Source organism: Salvia splendens, chromosome 22 (assembly GCF_004379255.2).
Source record: "Salvia splendens isolate huo1 chromosome 22, SspV2, whole genome shotgun sequence".
NCBI classification, from domain to species: domain Eukaryota; kingdom Viridiplantae; phylum Streptophyta; class Magnoliopsida; order Lamiales; family Lamiaceae; genus Salvia; species Salvia splendens.
Genome location: NC_056053.1, coordinates 14,716,849 through 14,729,867, shown reverse-complemented (window position 1 = coordinate 14,729,867; position 13,019 = coordinate 14,716,849).

Below are 13,019 nucleotides of genomic sequence, written 5' to 3'. Positions count from 1 at the left end.
TTTGGTTCTGTATTCCGCTTCGAGAAGAAGCGGCGAGGGGACATTTCCATACACATCAAGAGGCTCATGTGAGAAATGGAAAGAAGATGATGTAGTCAAACGACTTAATGGGGTACCCATTTGGTTTGTGTCAACACCACCTGTCTATAGGTAGGCCTCAACCGAGCTCTATATGAGACTTCTTCTTCAATTGGCTTCTCAAACCCCTTATGGCTAACATGATCTCTCACCCTCCTAAAATTCCACTCTCCAAGAGACTTTAGAGCCCGTCTTCATGGTGCCTTGATTCATAGTCACATCTATCATCACCATTCATTTCACACTCCTTGCCAACATACTCCCTATAGCCTCCATTGCCCCTCGACACTACATGTTCTTTGTCGGAAGCTTTGAGATGTAGGTGGTCCCTTTTAGGAGTGATGGATCTTGATGCACGAACCTCCTTTAAAGCTCCAACCAGTGTTTTGATTGTATTTCCATCGGGTTTCGAACTCCTTCCTTTGAGCCTCCATCCGGGCATCTGTCTCCCTCTCTTTTTCTCTCATATCTTGCTTGATATCACGCTTGAGATCCGACATCATTTGAGCCATTAAGCTCATAAGCCCCCCTCGGGTGTAAGATGGCTCATGCTCGTATCCTCCCATTCCGTACTTGTCCCCACCATTTTGTTGGACCAGGTGCGAGGAGGCATAAGGTAAATCCCTGCAAATAAGACGAACATTAAGGACTAGCCCAAGTGTGGTTAGTGAAAAATAAAGAAAATAAGATTTAAGAAGGTGTCCTTAACCAAGATGTCCCAACCCCCCAAAAGTCACTCCCCAATATCACTCGGAAGAAGGTTTAGAGTATAGTAATGGGTGGTTTCACTCACACTCGCAACTCCAATTCCGAGGTTTAGGTGCTTGAGGTGGATCAATCAAGGTATACCTCTTGGCAAACAAAAATCAAGAAGACATAACACATAAACACATATTAGAAAGTTGCAAGTAGGTTCAAGGCCTTAAGAAAAACACACACAAGCCATATATGAATGATGGAAATGTAGTAAACAAGGACTGAGCTTTAGGAATTTTTTTGGTATGGTTCCCCAACCCCAAAATGGCTAAAAATTTGTTTATATCTTCACTTTTGAGTTTATTTCAAGGATAAAATAGACCCAACAAGTCAGATTTTGATATAGGGTATGATTTGTTGTAGGCAAGGTATCTTCACATAAAATTTCAGCTCAATCCAACAACAATAGATCAATCCGATTAGCAATCACATATAGGCTAAAACAAGGAAACACAAAGGCTAGAAGAAAAATCAAATAAACAATATATCAAACACCTAGTGGGTACTAGGCTCTAGATACCAAATGATATAGATCCATGTAGATCATGATCCATTAACCCAAGGAAAACCTAATTGTAGATGCTTGATCAATATTTTTGGTGAAATAGATTTTCAATTTATCAAAATAAGATCCAACAAGAATTCATGAATCTAAGATGAAATAAGAAGGATTACCATTGGATAGTGTGGAAATTGGAATACAAAGTCATCGATGAAGTAAGCTAAGGCACTTAAAACATAACTAACATGCATTCATAGCTAGATCTTCAAGGCAGCCACAATCCTCAAAGCATACCCCTACTTGATCCATACTTCACTAGGAATTGATGAACCAAGCAACCTAAATCTAGGAATTAGATGAAAACCCTCTTCAAGAGGAACAAATCTCTCAAGTATATGATTTCAGCAAAAACTAAGGAATAAAATGGGAAAAATGGGTATTTATAGTTTAGTCCCAAATCCCAAGGAAAAGACCCACAAAATCTAGGCAGTGTCACTCTACCCAGCCGGGTGAATATTAGGGTGTTAAATCACCAGGCCGGGTGAAAGTCTCTGGAGTCTGGCTTCCTTCCGTGCACTACCCGGCCGGGTGGACGAGATAACCAAAAGTCACCCAGTAGGGTGGAACGCTCTGACCCTTTCACGCCTTAGACGGGCCACCCGGGCTGGTGGCAGCATGGGTACCCAGCCGGTTGGAGAAGTTTGGCTGTGACTCCTCCAGCAAGTTGTACCCGGCCGGGTGGTTTGGTGCGTCAAATCCCACCCGGTCGGGTGGAAATCTTCTGAACTGCGCGACTTCTGTAAAACTGCCATAACTCCCTCCTCCAGACTCCGATTGGGACGTGTAAGATACTCACGCGAAGCTCTCTCAAAGAAGAAGACAATGGAGCCAGCCACTGGAAGCTAGCCCAGATACCACCCCCGTCAGAGTAATGAGAAAGAGGAAGGAAACCACCACCACCAGCCAAACACCTGCAGCAGAACCAACCTCATCATCGGCCAAGAGGGCCATGATGACCCGGAGTTCTGGTTCCTCAGGGAGCCAGAAGAAAAACTAAACTAAGACGAACCAAGTAATTTTTTCCTTCGATTTTAGTTTTATGTTTTTCTTTGAGCACGCTTCTATCTACTTGTATATATGTTTGTTCTTATGCTTTGTGTGATCTTCTCCCACTTAGCCCATTGCTTGGCCTAAGTGTGAAAAGTTTGTTTGTAAATACATGTTGACTTTGTTTCTGTGTTTCTGTTATGTTTACCTACTCCCACTTAGCCTGTTGCATGGTCTAAGTGTGAGAAGTTTGCGTATATAGCATGTTTGTTTGTCCTCAGTTCATGTGTGTACTTCTCCCATAGCCCAATGCTTGGTCTAAGTATGAGAAGTTTGTCTGTAAATATGTGTTTGAATACCTTCTCCCACTTAGCTCAATGCTTGGTCTAAGTGTGAGAAGTTTGAGTTTTCTTTACTCAAACACTGACCACCCTGTTTTCCACTTCATTAAGTTCGCTTGAGAGCAAGCTGAAATGAAGTGGGAGGGGGGAAAGTCAGTGTAGTCAGTGATTTGAAGCATGCATGTCTAGTCAGAGTCTTTGTATTTTTGGATATGAACTAGTTTAAATAAATAAAGGCAAGATTCCCTTAGTAATAGTGATTGAAGAGAGAATACATGTTGAATTGAGAGATTCTCTCCTTCAATAAACTTAAATCTGTTTGGATGAAGTAATGATGAGTTTGCTGATTAGGCTCATGAACGTGGAGATCAGGGCAAGTTGAGGAGTCTGGATATATCATCTGCCATATGGGCAATTGGGTGGCAGTTGGACATGGCTCTGACTGATGTGGGAAGGATGAATACTCTTCAGGCAAGCTCCATTCTCCGCAGGGTTGGTATCTGTGCTGGCATACCTCTGTTTGGTCTCTTGGATTCCAGCTTCTGTTTGAACTCCAAATCTCTCATGTGTTCTGGCTATGGCTCTCTTGATCAGTTTGGAAATGGGGTCTGATTAAAGAAACTTGTGGATGGCTTGATTTAAGAACTGAACTGAACACTTCTTCAAGTCTGTCAACTCGGCTCTTCAGTTGTGTGTTGTTATCCATGATGTGAGTGTTCATCTTATTCTTATGGGGTAGAGCTTCTGATGTACCTTTGTACCCTCTTTTCGCACTTAGAAGTCTCTCCAGAACGATCTTGGCTTTACTCAACCGAATTTGGGTGAAGTTCCCCCCGCTTGATGAGTTCACCAAGTCCTTACTTCTTGCATCCATGCCCTCATAGAACCTTAAATAGACCTCTATTTCCATCATGTTGTGATTTGGGCATGCATCTAAAAGTCTTTTGTATCTGTGTCAATATTTGCTCAAGCTCTCATCATATCCTTGGGTAGCCTCCCTGATTTCCCTTCAGAGTGCATTTGACTTTGTTGCTGGAAAGAACTGGTTCAGAAACTCATTCTCGAAGTCCGACCATGCCTTGATGATGTTGAGTTCCAATCCTCGCAACCAAGTATCTGCTTTGCCTTTCAGAGTAAGGGGAATAGCCTTTAGCTTGAAGTCCTCCTCACTTGACCCCTTTTGGCCTTTTCCGTACTCTGCAGATCTTTCTGAATTCATGAAGGAATTCAATCGGGTTTTCAGTATTATCTCCCAGGAACATAGATAAAATAGCCAGCAATTCCGGTTTCACATATACAGCTTCTTGACCAGAGGTGTTGGAGATAGCGTGGGTTGACTCGTTCTCATCGTGGGGATAGAGCGAACCTATCTCCGGATCATTCTCCTGATCGCCATCCATGGTGGTTTCTACCTCCTTCGGGTAAGCTTCTGACTCTGGCGGACTCACGAAGGTGATTTCCTTTTTTCTCCTTCGTTGGCATCCGGATCATTCGGCTAGCCAGGAAGTGGTTCTGGTTGGACAATGTTGAGCTCCTCTTCTTCCTCTGCTTGCTTCCTGAACTCAGTGCCTTCAAACTGAGGAAAACAAAAAACAACAAAGAGCTTATTTACAAAATTCAAACTAAAATGTTTAAAGTAACCCTGAGACGCTCCGCTCATCTATGTGCTAGCTTGATCCAGCAGTCCATTCGGTCCACACCAGCAGGGGAAACACTTGATCCACATAGACATGGACATTGATCTTCCACTGTTGTTGCTCTGAGCTGTCTCTTCACTACAAGCAAAAGAAAGAAAACATTAATAGTATATACGCCATCATCCCTAGCAACGACGCCATTTGAAAGGGTTTCCTGCTTCTAGCTCGAACTCACTCATGCTTCTATTCTCTTGTCGTTCTTGAGTTGCTCAAGTCAATTATCAAACTGATCTGGCTGCCCATGTGTACGCTTTCTTCATGCAAATGCGGATGATTGGTTCCAGTGGAAATTCTAACTGATCAGCTTGATCCAGGTTCAACTTGAGTGAGAGCTCGAAGCACTTTCAAAACCTTAACCCAATATACTATTAACTAGTACATGAAAGTAAGGATCGATCCCACAGAGATTATGTGTTTAACATTTTTTGCGGACACGTTGGGGCTAGCTGCTGCCGCACTTCACTACGATGGGTTAAGTTGGGACACTTGACTTGAAAACTAAACTAACTAAACTGAACTGCTCCACTTGCTAGACAAAATAAATCTACTTGATCAACTCATCTTATCATTTCCTGAAATGGACGAACAGAATAAAGCGATGACTGTTAGAGTCCTGCAAAACATACGATAAAGTAAAACTTTTCCAACGACTTCATCTTCGTAGGATCAACATGAAAAATAGAGTAAAAGCAAATCTGAACATTTACGAGCAAGAAAACATTGTAGCAACTTGTAAGTTGAAATCTACTCCTCAGAATTAAACTTCATTCACACGAACAATAAACTAACCTATTATCATGCAAAACTATCGACTAAACTATCAGATCTAAACATCCTAAACTTTTCTGCCATAGTTTCCTTCCTTGCAGTCGAACAAACATGAGTCAAACTCAGATCTAAACATCAACAAGACAATTGAGTGAGAATATGCATCGCAAAAAGGAATTCAGAAACAGATCTGAAAGATCATGCATAACAACAGAGAAATCCAACAAGGTAACGCGGAAAGCATAATACTGAGATTACTAAATCTGAAGATCATAAGTAGCAACAAAGCATAAACTAGAAATAACTAAGAAAATGGGAAATTGTTTCATCGCACCTTCTAGAAGCGGAATTACAGAGCAAAAGTTACTGACGCCAAAGACTGCTACTAAACTAAACTATGAAAGGAACCAAGTGTGTGTGTGTGATTGGGATTGTGAAACGAAGTAAAACTGCTTCCACTTCAACTCTAGAAGAGAGCTTAATTCCTAAGATATTTCTTTATGTCGATCTGTGGAAAAGAGAAGAACCCCTTCTACTCGCGATGGGCTTCCTATTTATAGACAGACGCAGGGCTCTGATCCCTAGGGTACCATCCTCTCGAATTGTTACTCCTGCCCTATCTCTGGCTTTTAGTGGGGTCCTCAGCTCAATCTTCTAGCTGCGGAAAACTCCTGCTGGCTCCAGTCAACTTCTGGCTTGATCAGCTCAGTCTAGCAGGTTTTCAGCTTTGTTTCTTGATCCATTCGTGCGCCCAGTTGATCAATTCGTTTTCTAAAAATGGCAGACTTACACACACACCTGGCTCAAAATTAGACGTTAGTTCACAGAATTTGATGTAGTTTTAAGACAAAAAACATGCATGAAACGAGCCTCATCAAGTAAGAACAATAGAAATGCTTTATTCTAGATCTTCTGTGAAACCCTCCTAAAATGTGAGTTAAAGGCCTAGAGTAGAACACTTTCTAGTGTTAGATAAACAAGAGTGGCTACCATTGATGCTATGAGAAATATGACAGAAGGCAGTAAGGACTAAAGGCATTAGGGAATAACCAGGTTGAGCTTATTTCTTTCGAATCATGACCGGCCTCACTGTAAGGGCACCCCCCCTATTTCCTTGTAAACCAATGTTTTACATGCATGTGAACAGAGGGACAGGGCTGAGGCAACTCACCAAATTGGGGTAGAAAGAATAGGCTGATCTGATAAAAAAAAGTGAGAATATGTAAGGAAAAAAAGAGAGAAAATGAATGATCTTTTAAGCAAAAATGGAAGGTTCTTTGTAAACTTGACCCACAAAATGAGAGACCTTTCAAAGGAAAAAAAGAAGAGGGGCAGGAATCATATAACCTGGCCCTAAAAAAAGAGTGAGATAAAGAATGTATAGAGCTAGAATGGCTAAGAAAGAAAAAAATATCTATATGATCATCCTTTGGGAAATAGTCGGAATAAACAGGCAGGTTGTCTTGGTTCTATCTCTAGTTCACATGTTCACATAAGTTGGGTTTATCACCTGTTATAAACTTAGAACCCTTAGGAGTCTCACCTAATCTCACATAACACTCTATTAGCCACATTACAACCTGATCAAAGACCTTAAGGAACTGTCCTAAGTTGGTGATTCTCGCAGCATCAATGGTATGGAAAAAGAGTGAGAGAATAGTCCTAACAATTCTGGTGAGAATTGAGTGACTGAGTGAATCCAACAGTTGGAAAAGATAGAAGCTATCTTGCAAACGGACAAGCATGATTAGGTAGACAAGGGGGGGGAGGAATCTGAGACTGTAAACAATTGGATTGACCTTAAGCTTGTGGGGACGATTGCCAAAAGCATAAACCAGTTCATTCTTTCTCTATGTGTTAATGTTCTTCAGTATGTTTGAGTTTCCAGTTCTGACAGTCGTTCACTTTATTTTGTTTGTCCATTTCAGGAAACTACATGATGAGTTGAGCAAGTAAATTTCATTCCGTTTAGCAAGTGGATCAGTTAGTTAGTTTAGTCTCTCAAGTCAAGTAGCTTAACTTAACCCACCGTAGTGAAGCGTGGTTGTAGCCATTCTCATTCGTATCTGCAACCAATGTAAAACAAATCATCTCTATGGGATCGATCCTTACTTCCCTATACTAGTTAATAGTATTGTGGGTTAAGGTTTTGAAAGTGCTTTGAACTCTCATTCAAGTCGGATCCAAGTCAAGTTGACCAGTCTGAATCACCACTAGATCCAGTCACCGGCATTTTGCAGGTAGAAGACATACACCTGGCCAGCTGGATCAGTTTGACGATCTAACTTGAGTGATCTAAACGACAGATCATAAGCAGAGCAAAAGACGTTTGACAAACAGCCCTTTCAACATGCATCATAAACACTTCACTCTAAGTATTTAGTAGATCACTCTGATCACATTTTACTTCACTGAAATGATAAAATAGAGAACTATAAGGCATGCATCATAATATATCTATGTGCTGCGAAATTAGAGACAAGTTGTTTTAAATATAAGACCGATATTTAATTTATTTCTTTATTGAATCCTTTACTAGTGTTTTTTAATGTAATTAGGTGATTAATCACTAATAATAGTAAATTTCTCAATTTATGTATATTTTCTTGTGCACGAGATATGTTAATTTTGTCTGTATCATTCCAATTTTTTGGAAGTCTCTGAATGGACTCAAATAGTAATGGTTTAATATCAACATAAGTTTCCAAGATGTAGAAAAGATGGTTTTGAAGTTTAACTTTAAGAATATTAAGTATTCAAATATTAATATTTGATGAATAATTATAGAATTCTTTAAATTTGTTAGTTAGTTCATATACTTGTAGTTTTAAAAATGCAACATCAACCCATATTATCATCATCTACTAACAAAAGTAGGGATGTCAGTGTAGCCCGCAACCCGTAGGTTGGCCCGAATAGCCCGCTAAATTTATAGGGTTAGGGCTGGAAATTTCTAGCCCGACAAAACTAAAACCCGTTAAGCTTGCAACCGATTAACCCGCAACCCGTTAGGGCCAAACCCGATGGGCTGGCCCGAAAACCCGATAAAATTTCTATTATTCTATTTTTTTTACTCCTAATTCGACACTTTATTAACTAATTTTATGATATAGGTAACTAAAAAAAATAACTTTTATTTTTATATTAAATATATAAATTATATATTGAATTTTTATTAATATTATAATTATTAAATAAATTAAACTCACTAAAAAAATATTTAAATTTCTAAAACATGCATTAAAATTTCACAAAATATCTCAAATGTTATTAGTATTTGATCATATTTATGATTGAGTTTAAGCATATATCTCAAATTTATCATAATTAAATATTTTATATTTTATAAATATAACTATTTTTCATCATGATTTGTTGGATTGTTGGCATCGTAATCTTATCGGTAGAAACCCGATTAACCCGCCGGGCTGGCCCGAAACTCGAGCTTTTAGGGTTATGGTCGAACTTTTACAACCCGAAAGAAATCACAACCTGGTTAGCCCGCACCCGATTGACCCGCAACCCGAGTAGGGTTGGCCTGAAACCTGATGGGCCGGCCCGATTGACCTCCCTAAACAAAACTAACAATATTGGTTATTCTTTAGTTATACACTTACTTTTGAATAAAATAATGAACAAGAAAAATATTGTTAATACAAAGTCAATAAATGAACTTAAAAACATTATATAAATTTAGATTTAGTTAATGAGATATAAATACAAGTTATATATTTTATTTTTGCATATAATACATTTAGGATATTTTTAAAATACAATAAACAAAAAATTTGAACAAAGCCCAGCCCAGACCGACATGAAAAGTGGGCTTGGGCTTGGGCTTGGGCTGGGCCGGGCTTAAAAAACCCAGCCCGGCCCACTTGACGACTAAGAGCCCAAAATAAATAAGCCCACATCAAATAAATGTGATTAAATAGTACTCTGACCGATTACAAAATTGAATTAAAAAAGCATGGCTGCACGCGCTGCCTTCCTCTCTGCAATTCCCTTCGATCTACCAATTCCCTTTCAGGGCAGGGTATTAAATTCCTACAAACATATATTTCAACTGTCAATTGCTTGCCTTTTTCTTCTTTGAACTGTGAATTAGTATATTCCTCCCTCTTTGTTTGTGTGTTTTTGACAGGAACAAGCTATACACACCCTTTGCAAATCCAACAAATGAATCCATGGGTATTTGCAAACTTAGTCTCTTAATAATAAACTCAATTCTCTGCTATAATTACATTTTTCACATCTATTCTTAACATGAGAAAAAAGATACTCCTACAAACTTTAATATGTGCATTAGTTATATGATCACCATCCTATTTTTTTAGGGATAGCTCCCTGCGTATCCGAGACATCATCATTGTCTCCATTCTCACAACTTTGGAAGGCAAACATCATCTATACTAAGACTGACATATACTATGTTTATTGTTGCGATAAAGTTGTTGCTTCTTATTTTGCTGCATATTCCATTGCACCATCAACACCATGTCATGTCACCCAAATATTACAAATGTCTCCCCTCTATTCCTTTTTCGTAGTAGTAAGTTGGGTTATGTTCTTTGGAACCCAACAACGAGTGAGTATATTGTGGAACTCCTTCCCCGTCTTGATACTGTTAGAATGGAAAGATTTCTTAATATCAATCACGATGATTTGGAAATCAATTTAGAAGATTATAGAAGATTGATAGCATAATTGTAGGAGAATAGAAACCTTCCTTGTATATCAATGTATCAACCTCTATAAGAGGATTATTGTACAATGAATAAAATACACAGTAAAAAGTATCATCTTCTATGTCCCTAATTCTTCTAGTATCGGTTAACATGGTACCAGAGCAGGATGTTTTCCTGTGACTCAGAGAAATCTCATCATCGTCTATACCTTTCCCGACCAATTGTAACCAAAAACTTACCTTTCCCGACCAATTGTAACCAAAACCTGTGAAAAATCAGTAAAAGGATGTCAGAATCCAATGAACACAAAGAGATTGTTACCGACAGAACAGAGACAGAGCAGTTTGCAAGGATGTTTGCAAACTTCATGCGCAGCAGTTTTGCCATGACGAACACAGCAGATGCCAACCCGGAACCGAACCCACCACAGGAGATCGTGGTGGACACCAAGCCGTTGGATATCGGCTACAAACTGACCAGCGAGAATTACTCGTTGTGGGTCGTATTGATGGAGAGAGCCGTCAGTGGCAGGGGAATGATCTCCCACCTCACCGGGCATCCCGCTCCTCCGTCGAAGACTGATCCAGCCTTTGCACGGTGGCAACAGGCGGACCATTGCGTCTTCACGTGGTTGGTTCAAAATATGGAACCAAAGATAGTAACCCGAATCTCCAAACACGCAACAACCAGGGAAGTGTGGAAGAGTCTAGCCGTGACATACTCCAGCGGCGGGGACAGAATACAAGTCTACGATCTCCGCCGCCGAGCAAGCACTCTGAAACAGAAAGGAGAAACGTTAGAGGAGATCTGGACTCAATTACAAGAGATATGGCTAGCAATCGATCAGAAATCACCAAATCCGATGAAGTATCAGGAGGATGTCGAGATCTACGACAATTGTACACAAGAAGATAGAGTGTATCAATTACTCACTGCCCTAGATGACAAGTATGAAAATACTAAGAGGGAAATACTCAAGATGGAACCGTTTCCCTCTTTGGATGAAGCATACTCCGAGATAAGGAGGGAGGATGCAAGGATGAGGGTCCTTCAACCTGCCTACAGCGAGGAGAAGAGCACCCCGCAGGGAGTAGGTGCCGGACTCGCCGTGCGAAGTAGGACACCCCAATCTCAAAGAAACGGTGGCGGTGGCGGCGGTAATGGCTGGAACCGACGGACGGACGAAGATAGATCTAAAATGGTGTGTACGGTATGTGGTCGGAAGAAGCACACCAAGGAGAACTGCTTCGAAGTGGTGGGTTTCCCAGAGTGGTGGGAAACCAAATACGGCCGACCACCGCCCCATAACTCGAGCAGAGGAGGACAACCGACGCAGGGGAGAGGCAGCGGTCGCGCGGCGGTATCAGTGGCTGGAGACGGAGCGCCCGCCGCCATCGGGGGCAACACCGAGGCCGCACCAACCCGAGGCAACAGCGGCGACCGGCGACAGCCTGAAGAGATGAACGGAGGAATTGCAAGTGCCAATTTGGCAAATCGGGCGAATGAGGAATCGGCGCCGAAAGGAGGTAACAAATTAGGGCTTGATGCATGTTTGCAATCAAGCCCCTCAAGTTTTCAAGTACCATATATTGAACCCCACTGTTTACCTCCAGATCCCTCAACTTTACAAGTCTTGCAAATTGACCCCAATATTTTCGAAAATAGAAGTAACACCCCTATTTGTCAAAAAGGAGATGATGTCAATTTTATTTCATGTAAGAATCGTTTTGAAATACTCGGAAAATTGTCAACTGCTTGTGCAGTATCTACTTGTGAGGAAAAAAATGACAGGTGGATCTTTGATTGTGGGGCGACGGATACAATGACCTATGATGCCTCCGACATCACTGAACCCACAAAACCGGGGAAGGCATACGTTCAGACAGCCAGTGGAGAGGTGTCGAATGTTGAGGGAGCCGGGACAGTAAACATATCATCAACATTAAAATTGTCAAATTGTCTCTATGTCCCGTCCCTATCACACAAGCTATTGTCGATTAGCCATGTCACCCGAGAACTTAATTGCTCCTTACTAATGCAGCCCAATTTTTGTCTACTGCAGGATATCAGGACGAAGGAGATTATTGGACGTGGCACTGAGAAGGACGGGTTGTACTACGTCGACGAGATAGCTCAAAAAGGAACCGCGTTGCTGACTCACGGGTCTGCAAATCGAGAAGCTTGGTTGTGGCATCGTCGTCTAGGTCATCCTTCTGCAAGTTATTTAAATTTGTTATTTCCCAATTTTTCCAAGAATTTACATTGTGAAACCTGTATTTTGGCCAAAAGCCGTAGACAATCCTATCAGTTAAGTAACACACGGGTTGAGACTTTGTTTTCTCTAGTTCATTCTGATATATGGGGACCCGCACCTGTAGTGGGGGGACAAGGTTTTCGATATTTCTTGATTTTTGTGGACGATTGCACTCGTATGTTATGGGTTTATTTTATGAAGCATAAGTCTGAAGTCGTGTCTCATTTTATACACTTTTGTAAACTTGTGAAAAATCAGTACCAAAAAAATATCCAAACTCTTCGGTCTGACAATGGGGGGGAATTTGTCAACTCGAGTATGAAAACCTTTTGTAGGGATAATGGGATTCTTCATCAAACCACCTGTCCTCACACACCAGAACAGAACGGTGTAGCAGAAAGGAAAAACCGTATCCTCCTCGAAATGACTAGAGCAATGCTCCTTGAATCCCAAACACCGAAACACTTTTGGCCTGAAGCTTTAGCCACCGCAGCCTACCTAATAAACCGTCTGCCTACCCGAACCTTGGGATTTAAAACCCCTCTGGAAATCCTCTCGACACAGGCTAAAATTCCACAACCTTTGACCCTTAGACCTAGAATCTTTGGAAGCTCCGTTTTTGTCCATATTCCGAAACACGAACGTACCAAACTCTCACCGTGCGCTGTAAAATGTGTTTTCGTGGGGTATGGGGTAAGTCAAAAGGGGTACCGATGTTATGACCCCAAAACCAAACGAATCCATGTCACAATGAATTGTAATTTCTTGGAGTCGGAATATTTTTTCCACCACCTTAGTGGTCAGGGGGAGAGTGACAGGATAGAGGGGGAGAGCAGAAATAGTGACCCACTAAGGTGGTTGCCATTACCAAGCTACCTCACCGCGGAC